The sequence below is a fragment of the Dreissena polymorpha genome, chromosome 10 (assembly GCF_020536995.1).
Source record: "Dreissena polymorpha isolate Duluth1 chromosome 10, UMN_Dpol_1.0, whole genome shotgun sequence".
Lineage (NCBI taxonomy): Eukaryota > Metazoa > Mollusca > Bivalvia > Myida > Dreissenidae > Dreissena > Dreissena polymorpha.
The window spans coordinates 24,161,281-24,184,100 of record NC_068364.1 but is presented as its reverse complement, the minus strand read 5'-3'; the positions used below and the strand labels follow the sequence as shown (position 1 = coordinate 24,184,100).

General features: G+C 31.8%; 1 protein-coding gene and 1 long non-coding RNA gene across 2 annotated transcripts in view; both read right to left on the bottom strand.

Moving 5' to 3' along the window:
- Positions 1-22,820, bottom strand: part of LOC127848660 (leucine-rich repeat-containing protein 26-like) — a 120,485-nt gene that overhangs the window by 43,928 nt on the left and 53,737 nt on the right. The window lies entirely within an intron of this gene.
- LOC127848664 (uncharacterized) lies at positions 1,188-16,479 on the bottom strand. The gene is made up of 3 exons (XR_008034632.1): positions 16,408-16,479; positions 15,962-16,033; positions 1,188-1,260 (listed from the first exon to the last, which is right to left on the bottom strand). It is a non-coding gene; the product is annotated as an uncharacterized LOC127848664 (long non-coding RNA).

Sequence of the window (22,820 nt, the reverse complement as noted above, 5' to 3'; positions counted from 1 at the left end):
TCTTCAATGTGTAGTTATTCATTGAATTAATGTCGTGTCGGATATGGGGGCTTTAGGCGTTACAAACACAACGCTCTGTTGATATGATGTGTAATCCCCGTGAAAGTAAAGGTCAGGTGGGCTGTATCCACGTCATGCATTTTAATTTGTTCCTCAAACTGTGCCCCAATTAATCACGATCGTATGTAGAACTGCGCCCTCAATCGCATTCCTTCGTTTATTATACAACGATACAGACCAGTACAGTAATATCATATTTTATTTCGAACAGATATCGAAAAACAAGTTTGTTATTCAACCAATAACTAGTCAATTATTCAAACAGAAACAAAAGCAAATCCTTTAAAAACGAAGATTGTATTACATGTTTTAGACTGTATGAGTAGTTTTGTTCACAATACATGTATGTGTAAAATAAAGTACGAACATGTATCTTGCCAGAATAGATACGCCGATCTATATATATACATACATGGGTATTCTGAACCAGTTTTAGATACATTTTTAAAACTTTATTTAATGAAGCATTATACAATTTTGTCGGCAGTATTTAATATTTAAGAAATTTGTTCATTAAATCAAAGGTTTGTAACATGTATAAAGAAAATGTGTTAATTACGAATTTTGTAATTTAAAACGACAGGCGGTGATGCCTCAACCGAAAAGAAAATTACAAACTCATTATTGTGCATTCTAAATCTGTACAATAATGTATTTAAATTCTGAAAATGTCTTACAGATGGCCCAGATTCGGCACTTCTTCAAATACATTGTAGTCTATGGATTCGAGTTTGTTGTCGTCTAAATCCCTTTAACAAGAACAACATTAAATTAAGCAATGCACGATAACTCTTCAGCTATATAATACTTAAACAAATATTTGAAATAAGCTAATAACTTTTAACATTCGACGGCATATGTATTTATATGGAAAAGGCAATCAGGTTCCTTTATTCAAAATTTAGCAATAGACAAGATTATTTTACGGTTTCAATGTTTCAATGATAAACAGCATTCTTCACAAAACGCAAAGAAAACCGCACTGTCTATTGTACATTCATAAGACATAGAAACAACAATAAATAAATGTCCCCCATTTCGTAAAGAATACAGCAGACTGAGACATGTCTGCATGGATAGCTGGACGGCATTTATTTCAAGAGAAATCATTTGTCGATTTCAACTCACAGATAGATTAGTTTTGTCAAGCCCCTGAACGTCGCCAGTGAAATGTTGCGTAATCGGTTGCCTTGAAGGTTCCTGAAATAACATAAAACATCATAAATATAGGATCTGGCACAAGTCATTTCATACCATATTTTATTAAACGAGTACAGGAATTTTGTTAGTAAGCGAGCCTTTGGACTTAATTTCTTGTCAAAGCTACGTGGCTCAGATCGATGTATATGAAGTCATAAAATAAGTTACACAATACTAGCTCCTTATTTAATTTTAATTAAACATAAGGAACCTCTTCCTGAGTTATTGTTTTTCCGTGACATAATATTTTTTTTAAATAAGTTAATAAAATAATGTAGTGATATCGTGTATGCAATATTTTTATGTCAAACATACATGAAAAATTATTTTCATTGTTAAGGGCTGCGGTTGTAATAATGGACAATTATTATTGCGGTTCAAAAGAGCCAGTTCTTTATTCGCTTAAAATGGGGAGTAAAATAACACTGGCTAATCGATTTTATATTAGCCGTAAAAAAAGAGCTGGGATTATTAATAAACACCACTATGTACAACACTGTAAGAATAGTATTTGTATAATAAGCTACATACTAAATACTTTTAAAAGCTTGTCAATCCAGTTTTGAGAATGTAGTTATTATTACAGGTAGAACATGTAAGTTCGATTTTTTAGTTGATACAGGAAGGGGTTCACTGTTCATTATTCGGTTAAAATAAGGAGGAAAAAAACAAATTTCAATGTTCGTATCCAGTTGCAAAACAAGTTCTGGATATTGTATACGTTTGCCGCTAAATGTGACGTTAAGTTCAAGATGCTACACATACTGAGTGAAACTTTCACCACTTCTACATAATCGTTACCCACGTCAGCGCTATATTTGCCTTAGACAAATGGAATGGATGTCGTGTATAAAGAAGACTTTTTAAAAAATGTCATGTGATAAGCTTTGATATTCGCTTTCAATCAGAGACACATACTTACAGATTCCGCTCTCCGGATTATACAAATATTAATTAGCATTTTTTTCTTTAATCATTTAACAAAATAACATTGTAAATAAGTATTTTATTATGATAAATACATTGATCTGAAAATGAAAAATGTGTATCAAAAACATCTTGAAAACTTTCGTTATCCAACACATACGAATTAATTACATATGTTTATTCTATGTCGCGTGTACCATGGCATTAGGAAGTATTTAATATCAGTGGTTAAACTGTCAAGTTTTCGACGAGTTTTAAGCAAAACTAATGTGCTGTTGTGTGATCGCTACATGTGAAACATCATATCTTTAACGTATATGCATCTCTTTGTATTTTTTGTTCTTTTTTTACTCACAAATATAATGCGATAGTTGAATTATAACTGGTAGAAAGTGTCGGCGTAAGTACAATTAATCAAAATGTACTTATATAAATCTTCTTTAAGAGTTGCAGTTTTTGACAGTCTAGGAGACTATGAGATCGTCGTGATAAGCATGAAATGAATCGAAAAGGCAGTCAAGGAGACTTCTGGTCTTCGTGAGAACGCATGAGAACTCGCAAGGACAGCTTGGGAGAAAACCAAAAAGCAATATGGTTGTCCATACGACGTCATAAACGCAGCAGCTATGTGAAGTCGGGCAGACGTACTAGAGGCACCATGGTTAAGCCGAGAATCGTAACATTGACGTCCGGGGATTCTGGTTCGTTACATATGCGTTACAAGTAAGTATATGGATTTTAAATACCCTGTCATGTAATTGGTTATAGCGCCGTCGAATTACAAACGCCAATGTCATATTTGAGTCGAAGAAGACGTTCCAAATATGTAGTGAGGCCGCAATAACATCCTTAAAGATTGACGCCTGACCGAAGGTCAATCTCAGAATAGACGTTGTGTAAACGCGCAGAAAGAGATTTTAACGTCGCTTTCACGCGAAGTAAACATAATACACGTGTCGTTTGCAATTGTTAAAAAACATTTATGTCGTTAGCTGTAACACAAATCGATCTTATGAGCAAAATATGGGCTCTTCACAAAAACGGACTGTTTTGTCGCTGTAAGGAGTCCGGTCAAGTGTAACGCGAGTAAAAGGCCAGTTTATGTATGACATAATAGTATAAACAACGAAATCGGTGAAAATAGGGAAAATATATAGTATAAATAATTTTGACATTGAGCTACTTGTTTATCATTCAAATACAAGATTAAACTGCAATTTGATGAAATTCTTCTTACAATAAGGTAAAGAATAATGTTTTGATATCGTTTTGTATGTGTCATTGTAGGACATTTATTTTCATTCAATGTTGAAACAAGTTTTTATTATATCGATTTTGCAAAACAATTCACAGGCATGTTATTCCGATATTAAACTTATGAACTTTATTAACCTGCGAAATATTTAAGGCATTGCATATTAAGTAAACAACCAGTTTTGCCACAAATATCTATTGATTGCATTGTTGCTGTAGCTCTTTTCCGAAAATTATTGTTATGATTCACGCTATCATGATGGTAATAGTGACGGCAAACTAACATAAAAAGATCGTAAGGAAATGTCAACCATGTTTGTTGACAGCACTATGCCAAATACCTAAAGGTTAATACTCTATAGACGTAATTTAACTATTTACAAAAAAGGTATCTGGACAAAGAATTTAAGTTGTTTAACGTTTGTTTGACATTTTTTACGTTTCTAACATTTTTGTTCGGTCCTATAAAACGTCGTAGACTTACAGATCAGGTCGTGAAGTTGTTGGCATATTTGCGTAATAGTTCTTACATTTAAAGTTAAATATTTAGCAATGAATGTCTGTTCAACAGTTTACCTTTGCGTGCAGGTAATACAACATAAAACTCATATAAGCAGGGAATACAAAAAACTGCCAACTGAATTGTTATCAGTGAATAGCGTCATTTTGGTCTGCAAACAAAATCGGTTGATGTAGCCCGCCTTTAAATTAAACTTATGAAAGTGAAAACTTATAGTTACCAAAGTAGACTGCGCGAAAACAACATTAGTTTTGTTGAAGCACACACACAAGCTTCGTTCGCGTGATGTTAAAGGAAATTAACACGACGGAGAGCTAGTTCAGTGAATTTGCAAGCAGCCTAATTAGACATGGACAACACAATTTGTTGTTTTCTGCGAATGCCTTTCAATATGTTGTGTTTAGTGCAATAATAATGAAAAAAAACACCGGTTTAAGATATCGTGTATTCAAAATATAAATACGAAAACTTTCTTCACTATATGATAGATGTCCCCATGCAATAATATTGTTAACTAATCATAGTGACCGGTTGTTTAAAGTTTCAGAGACAACCTCAGACAGTTATTGTCAATAAAATATATAAAAAGTATTGTTTGCACCTAACATGTACGTTTTTTATATGTGAATACGGACTATCTACGGACATCGATCGTTATTAAGGGCTAAAACTTTACTTATATAAGGCATGGACCCGAGTTGAGATAAATAGCTATGAATTGACATTCTCGCAAACACGGCAAGACACTCATAAAATAATACAAATAAAATATCCAAAATAACATACAGTTGGACAATTCACGCGCTTAAGAAATATATCTTTCTAAAGAAGTTTGTTTTATGAGTATTGACAATAAAGTTTATTATAAGGCAAAATAGAAAAGGTAATTAAATATGGATAAACCGAATAAACCGAACACTTATAAGCTATGGTGCGAAAAACTTTAGGGACTACTTCTTAATATAATGTAAGGTAAGGCTAGCCTTTTAACTGTATTAACCAACAATCCTTTGAATTTACCGCGGTTATGAGCTTACCCCAGCTTTCATTATTATTATGGTGATTGCTCGTATAATACTAATTTCTCTTCTCATGATGTTTTTCTGATTTTGTTCAGCTTGCGCTGAAATCTTTTTGGATATAAAATCATTGCACATGCACTTATTAATTCAAATTGATTTGAAGCGCTAAAAAGAAATATTCCAATGTCGTATATATGGAGTTTGTATACATATATTAAGACAGAGGTGTCAAATTCGACCTAAAATTAACAGACATTGAAAGTTACCTATTCCATGATTAAATGTGATAAACAAACACATAATGTATATAAACAGTGATCTTAACACTTTCATGATTTTTGCGAATTTAACCCAGAAATATAATAATGTCATTGCAACACGGGTTGCAGTATCATATTGCAATGTAAATGAAGAAATAAAAGCCCGTTATGCAATAAACTCGTTTTGCATTAATACATCACACATGTACTAATTGACTCCAAGTGATTGAACACTTTTCGAAGAAAGTCTCAAATGTTGTTTATAAGGATTTTTTTCTTCAAAATAACACAGCGGTGTAAGATTCGACCAACAAATAAAAGGCTGTTAAAGTGATCAATTGCATGAGTAAATGTGATACAACAACACCGAAATGTTGTAGAAAGTGATTTCAACCAATGCAACAATTATTTGAAGAAAACCGAGAAATGCAATAATTTTATGCCAAAACGGGCTTCAGTGTCTTATTGCAATTTGAAATTTTTATAAAACCCGTTTTGCTATAAACACGTTTTGCAATACATTTATTGCAAAACGGGTTGGGGTGTCTTATTGCAATTTGATTTTTTTACAACAACCCGTTTTGCAATGAACCCGTTTTGCAATAAAATCATCACTGTTGCATAAATTAATTAAAATGTATTTGACGAGTTGAAATGGAGCTTGACGTGTTGTATTTAAAAAAATAAAATAAAAAATAGAGATGAATGTGAGTGTAGACTTAAAATGTCTGGAAGGTGATGCATTTCGCTCGAGATTTAATACGATAAAAAACAAACACAGAATGTGTTTCGAAAGTGATTTCAAACAATTTAGTACTAAAGTTAAGATAACACAAAATGTAATAATTTATGGAAAAACGTGTTGAACTGTCTAATTGCAATGTGAATTTTGTGTAACAACCCGTTTCGCAATAAAATCGTCACATATATACTTATTGTTTCATATTGATTTGAAACGGTATAAAGGGAGTTTTAAATGTCGTCTCCAACGAAAATATGGTAAAACAAGGCTGAATGTTATTATAAAGTGATGTTCACCAATTTGGGAAGTAAGTGAAGAATACAAAGAAGTAAATAATTTTATTGCAAAACGTGTTGCAGTGTTTTATTGCAATGCGCCTTTTTTTATAACAACCCGTTGTGCACTAAACTCTTTTTGCATAAACTCAAACACACATGAACATATTGATTCAAATTGATGTGAAACACTGAAGAGAAAGATTCAAATGTCGTATATATGAAGTTTGTATACATATAATAAGAGAGAGGTGTAAGATTCGAAAAAAATTAACAGACATAAAAGTGTAGGATTCGACACAAAATTAACAGACATTGAAAGTGACCAATTTCATGAGTAAATGTGATAAACAAACACAGAATGTATATAAAAAGTGATCTTTACACTTTCATGATTAAGCGAGTTTAACCCAGAATTCCGATAATGTTATTGCAAAACGGGTTGCAGTGTCTTATTGCGATGTAAAAAAGAAGTAAAACCATGTTAAACTTTTAGCATCATCTTACGTAAAGAATGTTAAAGTTGTATTGGTGCTGACAATATTGAAAGAAAGAACCGGACAAAAGGAGAGAAAAAGTGTTTGAATCTTATGGAATGGTTAAGTGCAAACTGTCTAATATATAATTTCTTATTCATTCGATGAAGTACGATTACCGGTACATGTTACATTTAACAACTGAACGGTGATATGTCTAGTGATTTAAGCTCTGAAAGAGTTAAAACCAAACACCTTATATGAACCGTTTTGCGCTTGAAATAATTTTATATAGTATTATTTATAATAATAATAAATGTGCCCTTTTAATAACTAATTAAACAACATAATTTCGTAAAGTTGTGGAAAGAACTCTAAAGATCAAGCTTTTGCTAACACAATATTAACCTTCCAATGATATAATAGCGCCGCTAAAAATGTTTTACTTTAAACCTAACGATTCATAAAAAAGGCAATTAGCATGCGTCTCGCCTATAAAAACTACTTGCAAGCGTTGAAACGTTCCGTTTCAGACCCTGGTTGTCTTTTACAATATAACTCGAATACCATTACAGAAAAGCTTGTATATCTGTAACTATACGTGTATGATTTGCTGGGTCAAGAATATATATGAGTTTCAGATCTTATTTTATTTATTAGTGATTCAAGTTGGTGTTGGCCGTGAGCAGGGAAGAGGAACGCGCCACCCAGGTTGCGTTAGCTTGCATGATCTGTTAAAGTATATGCAATAGTCGAAAAACGTTTAATTTATTCCTTTTTAACACATCCAGTTTATTTCAACAGCCTTTCAAAAAATAGAGAAAAAAACGTACACAACAAAAACAAAAACGGTATACAGTTCATTATTTATAATAATGTCATAGTTGAAACTTATGATATTTTAAATAATGGACATTCATGAGCGTTTATTTTTCTATAAGTATAATGTTATGGTTTTGTAAAGAGTTTCAAATAATTGTATAATTATTATAAGCATATTTTCTTTATCATATAAAAGTAGCATTCTGAAACACTTTTATAAGAACACCGTTCGTGAAACCATTGGTTAAGGATTTAAATCCTACACACTGAACTTTATAACACTATTAAGTGTGAAATTCAGGACCAGGGGTATTGTTCACCATAATTAAAATGCATATGTTTTGCAATAATGTGGTGCGTTTTTAATTTGTTAAAGAGATATGAATACAATGTTGCAAATAAATTATTTTTTTAAATTACTTTAAGATACAAATATATGTTTAAAAAAGATATTTATTTATGCCATGATTATCGAAATGCATGTTATACATGTACTCAAATTCAATTATTTTAAACAAAAGCAGACATGTACATTTGTATCATAATTTAATGGTACTAGATCTATTCATTTTCCCATAAGAGTAGCCAACAATAACTGTCCTAATACTCGACTATTCTTCGTCTATAATTTTCTATATTTATGTTTTGAAATAATAAGATCTTAGGGAGAAAAATGCGCAAACAGATCAATCACGACTTATCTCCAAAATTAACAGCGGAGCGCCCTCGTTTTCCGTTTACCGTTTTATCATTTCAAGAGCGGTAAATGGAAGCAGGCACTGTGTTTCAATGTTCACATTGTTTTTTGTTTAATTAAGATTGAAACGAAATATGAATAGGGAAATAAGTTTTGTGTTTTGTTTTGTTATACGTACACCGAAAAATGATACGAAGAACTCGATTTTGGTTTTTGTTCTTTTGTTTTTGTTAAGGTTATAAGAAAATCGGAATATGAACTAATATACGTTGATTCTTGTTTTTCGTTGTGTCGAATGCAAGACGAAAAAGGAAAAGACGGTATATACACGAACCAGTTGAAAAATGTTTCGAAATGTGCACTTTTCCCGGTGTTCTTGTTGTTAATGATCTAAAATCACATACGAGGATGAATAGAATATATATGTTATGCATACTAAAAATGACCTGCATGAAAACATGGCATTTTTATTCGAACACAGGATCCTTTGCTTACAGAAGGGAATTATAAATCACATATCTGGTTAGACAAATACAATAAAAAATAATCCAACAATGTTGTACCAAGAAACGAATAGCATATGTTCGAATACATTACTTTGTACGCCGAATCAAACAAGAAGATGTTGCATGCATTATTCGAGAACAAAACACATTTTGTATTATGATGGTGTTAATATATACTTAAAGCGACGAGTCAGGGCAAAACGGTACTCAAAGGGTGGTATCGCAGATTATTTTATAACGTTTTCTGTAGATTTCTTCCATGTTCATCATGTAATTTGAATGCTTAATCAACACTGTACTTATCCCTTGAGATATATATATATATATATATATATATATATATATATATATATATATATATATATATATATATATATATATATATATATATATATATATAAGATTTCCAAATATGGTTATTTAAGAAGGCAATGTTAAAAAGGCCAAAAACAGCATTCCATATACTTTATTATTGATTGCTTAACTTATTGCGTTCAATCCAGCTTTTTAACTGGATCACGAACAAACACAATCCCAAGTGTTGAGCAATTGCAAATAACATAAATAGCAGAGACATGTACAGTTAATGTCAAGAACAATGTTAATTAATGAATATATGCTATTATAAATTTTTACAGTCAGTCGGTTGCACAATATTAACCACACTTAAACTTAAAATTAGTCTGGTATTAAATTTATTAATGTGTATTCCAAATTTATTTTTAACCAATTTATTTAAGTTTGATTGTATCGAAAGCCGAAGGTTTTATTGAAACTCTATCGAGTCCATTGTAGGTAGAACCAGTACAGTGTCCTTTGGGGAGGATACAAAAACGACCGCCTCCCTCTCCCCCCCCCCCAAAAAAAAACGATCGAAACATTGGCCTAGGCGGAAACCATATCCATGACCTATTTAAAATTTAGGGATAAAAGATCCGACTTTACTGTAAATTTTGTGATCGCAGACACAAGAAACATAGAAACGCGCTATCGTCAGAAGAAAACATTTCATGGAGTTTTATAAATCGCCAGTTTAAGTCACTGGTTTGATAGTCAGTAACACAAATAATAAGGTTGTAACCACTATGATAATAGAAAATATAAGCTCCATGAAAATTCGTGATTTCTTGTTGCAACTTAATTCAACGTCGTTTAATATAGACATCGAATAACTATATCTAATGATTTATTAAAATTGAATATCCAAACTATAAATTACCACAAGTGACACGCAGAGGATATCGTGCGTGGTATCCCACTTGCCAACCTGTGAAGTACAGCATTAAACTTGTGCCGTTTTTGTTTGATAAAATTGTTATTTAGTTCTGTGAAAGAGAAAATACCATTTTGATCACGACATACACCCAGTGAGCTTATTCTACGAATAATTTCTTTAACAGCTTCGCCGAAAAATAAGTTGATTATAAGCATCAAAAAGACAAACAATGGAATCCTAAATGACTGTATTATTTTGATAGGTCCTTTTGCACGAGATAGTTGAGTGGTGTTGTTTTCCAAGAACCCGCGCCGTATCATACGAGTGCGCAATAACCCCTCAGAATAATATATGCATGTAATATTCCATTTACAATATGCACACTGTCACACTTAGAACTAATGTATACCTATCAAGTTGACGTTAGTTGAATCGTAAAAATATCTAATTATTTTTACAATAATATGAAAGGGTTCATAACAAGTATGGATTACTTCATGTCTTTGATTTTATAATGGGTTGTATTACACAATTTAAATGTGTGATGTTGAAGCATTCGGAATTCATTTCCAAAATCCTGCATATTAAATGAGAGTATTTTTTAAGATTCTCTCTTTATATAAAGAATTTGTAGATCAGTACATGTGTTGCTATGTAATTTCAATAATTAAGCTTTCCCTAAAATAAAGACATTTGTTATTTAGTTGGCTGTCGATTTCCTGTTTGATTTCCTCTCAACGAATCTTTGTAAAAACTTTTAGATCTAAACACCGAATACAAATGTTTTCTCATTCAAGAGTGGTAGTGGCGTATGTACATCGTATTTCAATTTCGAAAAGGACGAATATAGTATGATTTGAATCTTAAATAAGAGAGCAAGTATATAATTGACAACGTGCACATGGTGTATTTCAATAAGCTCAACAGTGAAATATAAACGGCACGTTAATGTATCATTAGATGCCTTGGTACTTAAAAAACTCGTGAAATCTTGCCTTATATATATTTTACAAAAAACGGAATAATAACGTTAAATCTTTTCATTACTAATGACCACGAGACGCAAAAAAAATGTAAGGTAAATATAAATCCGCCTGGTAGACAAAAATATACACTAAAATATACGTACGTGTGAGTGTCAAATTCAAAAGACAATAAAACATGATAACTGAACGTAATTTAGTTATTGACCGCAATATTGTATAGATTGTTTGCAAATGAACAATTTAGAGGCACATGCAAGTTTCAGTATGGTGGTTGTGCACGTATTCTACAAGAACGTGCAAGTCCGTTTGCCAGAGAAATCCTTCTTTGGGACGTTTTTCACTTAAAAAATACGCACTTTAGGATAAAAGAAAATCATGAAACTTTAAATTGGTTAAATGGTCATGATCACGTTATCAAACACATTTGTTTTATTTGCACTTCAGTCCCCCTTACAATAAGAAATAAGGATCTGGTATAAATCTAATAAGGAAATGCTTTTTCTAATTATAACAGCGCTTTACCGCGTAACACAATGTACAAGATAACTATCAATACCTCTATTAAGTATTAAATAAAATCAATATAATTGTTCTAATTTGCTTCAAGGTATTGTTGCGGCCGAACAAAACAAAATAACTAGTTCCTGTTTCAGATCGAATAAGCAACGGATATTTGAAATTGATAAATATTTGTATATACGAAAATGTACAACATGACATTGAACATCCTTTTGCATGTTAGTACGCCATAAATGTATTTTCAAGTTATGTTTACGTATACGTTTATTAAGTTTCTTTGTAGAGCAAACCAAATAAACTATTTCCCTGTATTTGCCGTATTCCTTATCAAAGACCTATGTAAAACTAACATGCTCTAATTAAAAAAAACATTCATAAAAATGTACCCGATAACTTTGAAAATCAATATTGTAATAATAAAATTCTACTTCTTAATTATTTATCAATTATAATAAGATACTTGTTTTCATCCCTGCATTAGGCACAAGGGAATTTATCCTTTTTTGTCATTCCAGCCGTATAAGAATAAGAACTTTTCTAACTTGACCATACATTGTATACTTATCTTTCGCGAATCTTTTTATCACAGCAAAAATAATATTTAACCACTATTTTTTAAGCTCGCATTCAAACTATCATTATGATTACTAAACACGCATTCGAAAAATCATTATTTTTACTAAATAGTTCAAATAGTAAATGCTAAAAATATAAAACATTGCAACAAAACCTCATGAAACTTAAATATGTAGTTATTAATTGAATTCATATCGTGTCGGATATGGGGGCTTTAGGCGTGACAAACACAACGCTCTGTTGACATGGTTTGTAATCCCGTGAAAGTAAAAGTCAGGTGGGCTGAGTCCACGTCATGCATTTTAATGTGTACCTCAAACTGTGTCACAATTAATCACGATCGTATGTAGAACTGCGCCCTAAATCGCATTCCTTCGTTTATTGGCGTCGCACTGAAGTGCGGCGACTCGTATGTAATACGTTTTTTTTCGCTTATGGGAGGAGAAGTTATTTTACGGATCAATATATATATTTTTGTCGTCAGAATATCTTGCATAGTAGTGATTTGATGTGTGAATTAGTGTAAATAAGTACTGCATTTGTTCCTATTACATTTACTACAACATTTATTTTGTGTATGTATGTGTACGACGCCAATAATGCAAAGCTAATTCTTTTAATTAATAACTGATCACAGGGACTGGGCAATAATAAAAGATCACATAGACTGGGTGAGTACGCGAACCGGTGAAACTTTCTGGTTTTGTATAAAAACAAAACATAATCAAAATATATGTATTTTGTGGTTTTTGTAACAATAGCGCAGACTTTTGCTGTTCGAGTTTTGGTTAACGCGTATTTTCTTCAATTTTACAAGACGACAGCGATTACACGGTTTATTGCTCTATTGATAACTGTTACACTACAGTCATTTATATATATCTTAGTTAGAAGATGATTTTTCAAGCGGTTCCGTAGTGTAGTGGTTACACGCTCGCTTCACATGATAGAGGCCCAAGGTTCGAGCCCCAGTAGAATCAAATTATTTTATTTGTGATCTATGTTATCTTTTTGTTTTGATGTAGACATTTAAGTTTAAATAAATATGCTGTTTCGTTGTAACCATTTCTTGTTTTTCTAGTGCATCTTTTATATATGTATATATAATTTTTATTTCTGTCAATTCCTTTCTTCATGCTCTTTTTTATGTGTTTAACAAATTGCTGATGTGTATTTTCCTCATGTAACTTTTTGTTTTGATGAAGACTTTTAATTAAAATAAATATGCTGTTTTATTTTAACCATTATTGTTTTTATTATGCCAATGAACTATATATGGCAGATGTGGGTCGTTACCACATATTCAAACAACTTGACTTCACAATGCCCTTCGTCACCAAGTAGGACTACTCATATAAATGCGTCTGAATTTATATGAAGCAGCTTTCTGGCTGATTTCCAACAAGTATATTGGGCCTTCCTAAACAACAAATGAGCCTGGCATTGCAAATCTTAATTACAGGTCCACTGTCTGTAGGCCAAAAGAGCTGATGTGATGGTGGGGTTCCTGCCTTTTGTATGTCTGTCCGTTATACTTTTTCTTGTGTTTGCGATGCAGTTCACAGTTTTCATCCGATTCTTTACAAACGTGCACAATGTCAATGAGTAATCGGACCATATAAACCAGAATGATCTCTTTTTGAATTTGATAAAATTGTAAAATTTTGCTCGTTTATGCGAAAGATAAAGTCCACAATATTTAAAATGAACAACATCAGACCATTAAGTCCAGAATCATATCTCCTAATATTTGAGAAAAATGTAAAATTCTGCTTGTTTACACAATAGTTCACATTTTTCATCTTATTCTTTCCAAACTTGCAGTGTCTTTTTATGAATGAAGACGCTAACCCTATTGGAATTGAGCATTATCCGACCATTACGCCCATAGTTAACTTCCTTAGAATATGAGAAATTTTGAAATCCTTGCAAAGTCCAAAATTTCATCTGAATCTTCCCAAACTTGCACAGGTTTTTTTTTATCAATGAGTACCCAACCCAAACCTTATATGAGCAATATCGGATCATAAGTCCAGAATCATGTCTCTTTGAATTTAAAAATAAAAGTGAAAAACTGCTTGGTTAGGTGATTATGTCAATTTGAGCATTTTTACGACATTTAAAAAGAGAAACATCGGGACAATAAGTCCAGAATTTTTTTTCTATTTAATTTGAGAAAAAAAAAAGAATTTCCACTTGTTTGAAAGATTTGACAACTTTCGTCTGAATCTTTCTTTCCAAACTTGTTAAGTGTTTTATATCAGTATTACTCGAACCCTAATGAAAATGATGAATATCGGAGCAATAAATCTATTATGATCTCTTACTGAATTTAAAAGTATTGTGAAATGTAGCTTCCATATGGAATTTACAGTTTCCATTCATTTTTTTTTCAAACTTTTACAGTGTTTTCAAATCAATAAGTACTCAACCCCTATCGTAAATAAGAATAGGTTCATAATCATCTCCCCTTAAAATTGAGAAAAATATGAAATTACGCTTACAAGATGAAGCAGATTTTTTAAAACCTACACAGTTATGTTCCATTAGTGAAATCTGCATACGGATGCCAGTAAAAAAAGAAAACCAATGTAAATAAAATGAACTATGAAATATTTGGGGGTTACAACACAAAATCATAGATAATGGTTATGTGGGGTTATAACGCAACATTATAGATAATGGTTATTTGGGGGTTATAACACAAAATCATAGATAATGGTTATACCAGTATCTTTTTCTATTTTGTTTAAAGGGGCCTTTTCACAGATTTTGGCATTTTTTTAACTTATTCATTAAATGCTTTATATCGATAAATGTAAACATTGGATCGTAAAAGCTCCAGTAAAAAATCAAGAATAAAATTAAAAAAAAGGAAAAGAATGTTGCCCGGACCAGGTTTCGAACCAGTGACCCCTGGAGTCCTGCCAGAGTCCTGAGGTAAAAACGCTTTAGCCTACTGAGCTATTCCGCCGAGTACATATACATGAAGTATTTTATACCTTATATAAGCAATCTCCGTAGTTTCACAAAATTTAACGACAAAAACAAAACTCTCCAAATTATTCAATCGTTACGCGTTGCAACGCTTTATAATTTTTAGGTTTTAAAATCGTCAAAAGATGCATATAATGGCTATATTAGACCATGGTAAATGTTCAGTATTACTGTTTCCTCACAAATATCATAACTAAAACGAAAATTTGCGAATCTGAAACAATTTTTTTCAATTTTGTCAATTTACCAAAGCGTGAAAAGATCCCTTTAAAATAATCGGCCAATATATTTATATTTACATTAGAAAAACATCGTTCCATGTAACTTCATTAAGTTTCTTTTACACTGAAATTCCCGACGTCCTTTGATGCTTTGCATCAATCGTTATCTTGTAATACAATGAAACAGACCAGTACAGTAATATAATATTTTATTTCGAACAGATATCGAAAAATAAATTTGGAATTCAACCAATAACTAGTCAATTATGCAAACAGAAACAAATACAATTCGTTTAAAAACGAAGATTGTATTACATGTGCTAGAATTTACGTGTAGATTTGTTCACAATACATTTATGTGTAAAATGAAGTACGAACATGTATCTTGCCAGAACAGATACTTCGATCTATATACATAAATTGGTATTCTGAACCATTTTTAGATATATTTTTAAAAGCTTTATTTAATGAAGTGTTATGTAATTCTGTTACAAGTATTTAATATTTAAGAAATTTGTTCATTTAATCAAAGGTTTGTAACATGTAAAAAGAAAATGTGTTAATTACGCATTTTGTAATTGAAAACGACTGGCGATGATGACTAAACCGAAAATAAAATTACAAACTCATTATTGTGTATTATTAATCTGTACAGTACTGTATTTAAACTCTGAAAATGTCTTACAGATTGGTCAGATTCGGCACTCCTTCAAATACACCGTCGTCTATGGATTCGAGTTCGTTGTTGAATAAATACCTTTAACAAAACAACGTTAAATTAAGCAATGCACGATAACTCATCAGCTATGGAATACTTAAACAAATATTTTAAATAAACTTATGACTTTTTAACATTCGATGGCATATGTATTTATATGGAAAAGGCAATAAGGTTCCTTTATTCAAACATAAATTTAGCAATAGACAAGATTATTTCACAGTTTCATTGATAAACAGCATTCTGCACAGAACGCGAAGAAAACCGCAATGTATATTGTACATTCTTAAGACAAATAATCAACAATAGAGAAACGTCTCATTTCGTCAAACAGACAGCAGATTGGGGCATGTATACATGCATAGCTTGACGGCATTTATTATACCAGAAATCATTTTTCGATTGTAACTCACAAACTGAGTAGTTTTGTCAAGCCCCTGAACGTCGCCTTGGAAATGTTGCGTAATCGGTTGTATCCAAGATTCCTGAAATAACATCAAACATCATAAAAAATTACACTACGTAAAAGTTGCATATTTCAATGCATGTCAAATGTTCTTGGTGAGGAATTAAAACAAACACCGTAGCTAGTTGTGACTAAGGTACCTGAAGTAAACACAAACAGCGTCAAGTGATTAAATATTCAAGTCATATAGGAACACATATTTCGTATGTTCCCGGTATGGATTCAAGGCAATACAGGCAATAGGTGAAATCAAGATAAAATTGAATGGGCAAGTCTAGTGTTAAGCCATTAAAATGATATCCAACGAGTATCTACTTAATAATATGTATACCTGTCAGCTGCTAGCTATGCGAAAATCAATGCATTCATATATGTATATGTTATCAATTATGATAGGGTTTGTGTACTAATAAAATAATTTTATAAAACCAAATGTGTTTATTGTACCATACATCATTCGTTTATATCACATAGGATCGGAAGGATGTTTTCCTTCGAGTTTACACCTTAAAACTAAAACATTGAACTCTCATATCTGTAATATGGTACTCGCGTTAACAATTACAACATGTCCTCAAAGTATATATCACTGTTTGGATCTTTATTTTTAATTCTAATTTAAGTTCAAAATGAACTTCCCCTTTTTCCAAGCTGGAAATATTTGTTTTTCTTTAATGCATTTCAATTTGAACAAAGCTATTGACTTATTTTTGCGATAAATTCTAATGTTTAATTAGAGCAAAAGGAAGGGTCTTCAAATGTCATATTTCATTGAAGTCATATTACGATATTACTTGTTCTTGTTTAAACTTACATTTACTTTATCATTTTATATATAAAACATTCATAGTATTATGCCTGACATAATTGAAAATGTAGCTGATTATCTTACATTCTTTGTATTTCCATAGCATCACGATGTAAAAAAAATACAATATTGTCCATATTGTGTTTTTTTTTTTTAACAAGAGAAAACTCTTTTGTTTTAAATAAGAGCACATCTTTTCGATATTAATTTAAATTTTATGATTATTTGTATATGTATTGTTGAACTATAAATTTATTTTGAAATCATAACTACATGTTAATGCAAGGTGCATTTTAATACATAAATAGGTTTAGAACATGTAAATCATGCAGGCCCCATGTTAAGCCACGAAAAGGAAACGGACTACTAAAAACAAAACGAAATGGAAATATGAAGGAATAATACTTTTGACTTAATTAGTATATGAACAATCCCTTTCACAGTTTGGTTTATATAAAGTTATTATTTAAGTTAACAAAATGCCAGTCCCATGTTTGGCTTGAATAGAATGATTGTCATAGTTATGGGATGTAGCATGAATAATTAACAGTAATTGTTAAAGTGCAAAAGTAACTAGTTCTTTATTCGGCTTGAATAAGCAGATGGGATTTATTTCCCTACTAATAAGTAAACCTTTGTAAGCATGTGTTCGAATAAATAGTGTCACATCAGGACTACATTCAAAATGATTGTCAGAGTCATGGGATGTAGCTTGAATAATTTACAGTAATTGTTAAAATGAAAAAAGCCAGTTCTTTTTTCGGCTTGAATAAGCAGATGGGATTTTTTTCATTACAAAAAGTAATCCTTTATAAGCATATGTTTGTATAAATAGTGTCACATCAGGACTACATATAAAATGAGTGTCAAAGCTACGTGGCTCAGATCGATGTATATGAAGTCACAAGGTACATGCAAGTAAGACAATACTTATCTCCTTATTTAGTTTTAATAAAACATAAGGAGCCTCTTTCTTAGTTATTATTTCCCAGTATCATAGATGGAATTAAAATGAGTAAATACAATAGTGTAGTGATATCTCGTATGCAATATGTTTATGTCATACATACACGAAAATATAAATCATTGTTAAGGGCTGCGGTTGGAAGAATGGACAATTATTCTTGTGGTTCAAAAGAGCTAGTTCATTATTCGCTTAACATCGGGAGTAAAAAAACTGGCGAATTGCTTGTATTTCAGTCGTTAAAAAGAGCTGGGATTATTAATAAACACAACTATGTTAAACTAGAATAAAACTACATACTATATACTTTAATAAAGCTTGGTAAACCAGTTTTGAGAATATAGTTATTATAACAGGTAGTTCGATTTTCGGTTTGAAAGGAAGGGGTTCACAGTTAATTATTCGGTTCAAATAAGGAGGAAGAAACAGGTTTCAATGTTCGTATCCAGTTGCAAAACAATTTTTGGATAGTGTATACGTTTGCCGCTAAATGTGAATTATATTGCAAGTTGCTTCACATATTGAGTAAATTGTATACCACTTCAAGATAATCGTTATCAACGTAAGCGTTATATTTTCCTTATTCAAATGGATTGGATGTCGCGTATAAAGAAGGCTTTAAAAAAAAATGTGATGTGATAAGCTTATATTCGGATTCAAACAGAGACAAATACTTACAGACTCTGCTCTCCGGATAATACTAAGATTAATTTTCAAAATCATGTTACCAAAAACATTGTTAATCAGTATTAAAGGATGATAAATACATTGATTACATATAGTTATTTTATGTCGCGTGTACCATGACATAATGACCGGTGGTTAAAAAGTTCTCGACAAGTTTTAGGCAAAACTAATGTGCTGTTTTGTGATCGCTACGTGTTGTGCATCTGTTTGTATTTTTCTTCTTTTTTACTCACAAATGTTATGCGTTAGATGAATAATAATCTGTTTGAAACTGTTGGCTTAAGTGAAATTAGTCAAAATTAACTTATCAACATCTTCTTTAGTTTCAGTCTATGACAGTCTAGCAGACTGTGAGTTCGTGGTGATAAACATGAACTGACTCGCAAGGACAGTCTAGTAGACTTCCGGTCTTCGCGAGAACGAACGCATGAAATAACTCGCAATAACAGCTAAGGAGACTTTGATGTCGTCGTTTGAATGAATGAAAATGCGTTTGCCGAAACGCCGTATGGTTGCCCATACGACGTCAAACACGCAGCAGCTATGGGATGTAGAACAGACGTACTAGAGTCATCATGGTAAAGCCGAGAATCGTTGCATTGACGTCCGGAGATTCTGGGTCGTTACATATGCGTTACCAGTAAGCATGTGGATTTTAAAAACACTGTCACGTTATTGGTTTTATTAACGCCAATGTCATTTTGAGTCGAAGAAGACGTGCCAAAAATGGAGTAAGGCCGCCATGACATCCTTGATTGATTGACGCCTGACCATTGGTCAATCGCCGAATAAACGATGTTTAGACGATCAAAACGAGGTGTTAACGTCGCTTTCACGCGAAGTAAACATTATGCTGGTGTCGGTTGCTATGGTTGAAATAACATTTATGTCGTGAGCTGTAACACAAATCGGTTTTTTAGCTGAATATGGGCTCCTCACAAAAACGAACTGTTTTTTCGCAGTAAGGAGTCCGGTCCATTGTAACGCGAGTACAAAAGCCAGTTTAGGTATGACATAAAAGTATAAATAGGGAAATCGAGGAAAGTGGGAAAAATATATAGTATACATAATATTAACATTTAGCTACTTGTTTATCATTCAGATACAAGATAAAGCTGCAATTTGATTACAGAAAGTGTTGCTTGATTCTTCTAACAATCCGTTAAATTATACTGTTTTGATACTGTTTAGGAAAAGTCATTTTTGGGTAATTTAGTTTGATTCAATGTTAAAACAAGTTTTTATTACATCGATTTTGCAAAACAATTAACAGGTATGTTATTCCGATATTAAAATTGATGTACTGTATTAATCATTAATCGAAACATTTAAGGCATTGCTAATTCAGTAAACAAAGAGGTGGTCCAAAAATATCGTTTGATTGCATTATCATGATGGTAAAAGTTATGGCAAACTAACATAAAAAGATCGACATAATTTGTCAACCATGTTTGTTGAGAGCATTATGCGAAATACCTAAAGGTTTATATTATATAGACGTGATGTAACTATTTACAAAAAGGTATGAAGGTCAAAGAATGTAAGTGGTGTAACGTTTTATGGCATTTTTTTAAATTTTCTATCATTTGTTCGGTCTTTTAAAGCATCGTGGACTTACAGATCAGGTCGTGAAGCTCTTGGCATATTTACGTAAAAAAAATTCTTATATATAAAGTTTAATATTTAGCAATAAATTTCGGTACAACAATTTACTAATGTGTGTAGGTAATACAATATAAAACTCATTTAAGCAATGAATACTAGAAAATGCCGTCTGAATAAGTATCAGTGAATAGCCGGTTTAAGATACCATGATTGTATTCAAAATATAAATATGAAAACTTTCTTCTCTATATGATAGACGTTCATATGCAATAATATTGTTCAATAATCATGGTGACCGGTTGTTTAGAATTTCTGAGACAACCTCAGACAGTTATTATCATTAAAATATTTAAAAAAATTGATTGCAAAAAGCGTCTAACATGTACGTTTTTCATATGCGAACACGGAATGTCTACGGACATCGATCGTTATTTGCCGCAAAAATATTGTTATATAAGGAATGGACCCGTGTTGAGATCAATAGCACTGTATTGACATTCTCGCAAACTCGGCAACACACTCATACAAAAATATATAATCCAAAATAGCATTTAAACAGTTGGACAATTTACGCGCTAAAGAAATATATCTTTATAAAGAAGTTTGTTTTATGAGTATTGTCGATAAAGATTAATATAAGACAAAATATAAAAGTTAATTAAATATAGATATAGCGAATACACCGAACACTTAAAAGTACAGGTGCGAATCAATGTAGGACCTACTTCTTTACAAAGTGTTAGGTAAGGCTAGCTTTTGCATTAACCTTTTCCTTGCGCTTACCACAGCTGTCATTATTATTATTTTGTTTTGTGTAATGCATGCCATTACTCGTATAATTCGAATTCCTCTTCTCATAATGTTGTTTTTTGTGTTATCATAATATTCGCAGTATCGGTGGGAATGCAAAAAAAACCGTAACTTGACCCAAAAAGTCAACATCAGTAGGTGTTTTTTGGAAGGAAAACATGCCACATCAGGTTTTTCAATATATTTGCCGATCGTCATCTGGCTTTCATACGACCTTGTGCAGGCAATGATTTATGCATAAAGCTTGATTTCGGTGGTTCACGCGTTTTGTGTGTTGCTCTGGTTTTCAAGAACACTTCGACACAAATTTCCATTGTAGAAGCAAACGTCAGTAGTAAAATTACAAAGAGTAGGTGTTTACACAAATAAACAATTACACAACTGTCAATTCCTTACCGGACGAACCTATATTATTATTTTCCATAGTAACCGGTAATAAATTTCGCACTTTAATATGAGCTCACCTTGTTTTTGTTTTCCGTCCAAAGGAGACGGTATACAGTTTTATCCCTCCGAACGTTGCTCGTCCGTTCTTCCGTCAGATTTTTTCGCTATGAGATGTTTTACCACCGTTGTATTAAATTGAATGAATCTTACATAAAGTGTATAATCAAACTGAGGTGGTAAATACTAGATTCTGTCGGATTCGACTTGATCAATAAGAGTGTTGTCAATCTTTTGATTTTTTTTTCGTTATCTCAATTTGATTTTTTATATAACCGGTTGATGGTAGTTTTTGGAAATAATTGAAATTTTACCATGGTACATAAATGAGTGTTAAACCCAATATCACAATGCATTCATGCATATCAGTCATGTGTCACTTTTGTAATCGCTTTGGCAGATCATTCATTTGTTTTACTTTACATAGAAGTTCGGATGCATAGTACTTTTGTATTCTTATCCAACGCAATTGTTCGTGGATCCCAAACCCTTTAAATATCAAAGGCGATGAATACACTTGAGCGATTATATATTGCGATTATAAAGTTAAATGCTTGAATGGTGACCCGCAATCTAGCCGTTCTTTTTTCGGATTGAAAACACATAAAAACAAGTCTTGACTCGAAAACCAAGTTCTATTGTTTTGTTTGTTTTATATTATGTTGCACTATTTATGTCATTTTGCGATTCGATTTAATCTGATTACGTTTCTAAATTTATTTTAAAATCGCTGTGATATTTGACTAATAATCTGTGTGTTTCCATGTTTTAATGTTTTGCTTTTTCTGTAGTTTATTTTTATAACCTATGAATGTACACTAAATTCAAGGCGAATTGTGTAGCAATCATCATAATTAGAAAGTAGTTTGCTTTTCTATTTAATGCCACCTTCTGATTTTATTTTTGCATTACGGTTTATTCCGAGAGATACACACAAATAGTGTGTGTGCTCACCTGCGTGTGCGTGTGTGGAAATGATATATTTCAAAAATAAAGTAAGTAAACGGGAGAAATCGTAATTGTTGTTTTTTTTTTACTTTCC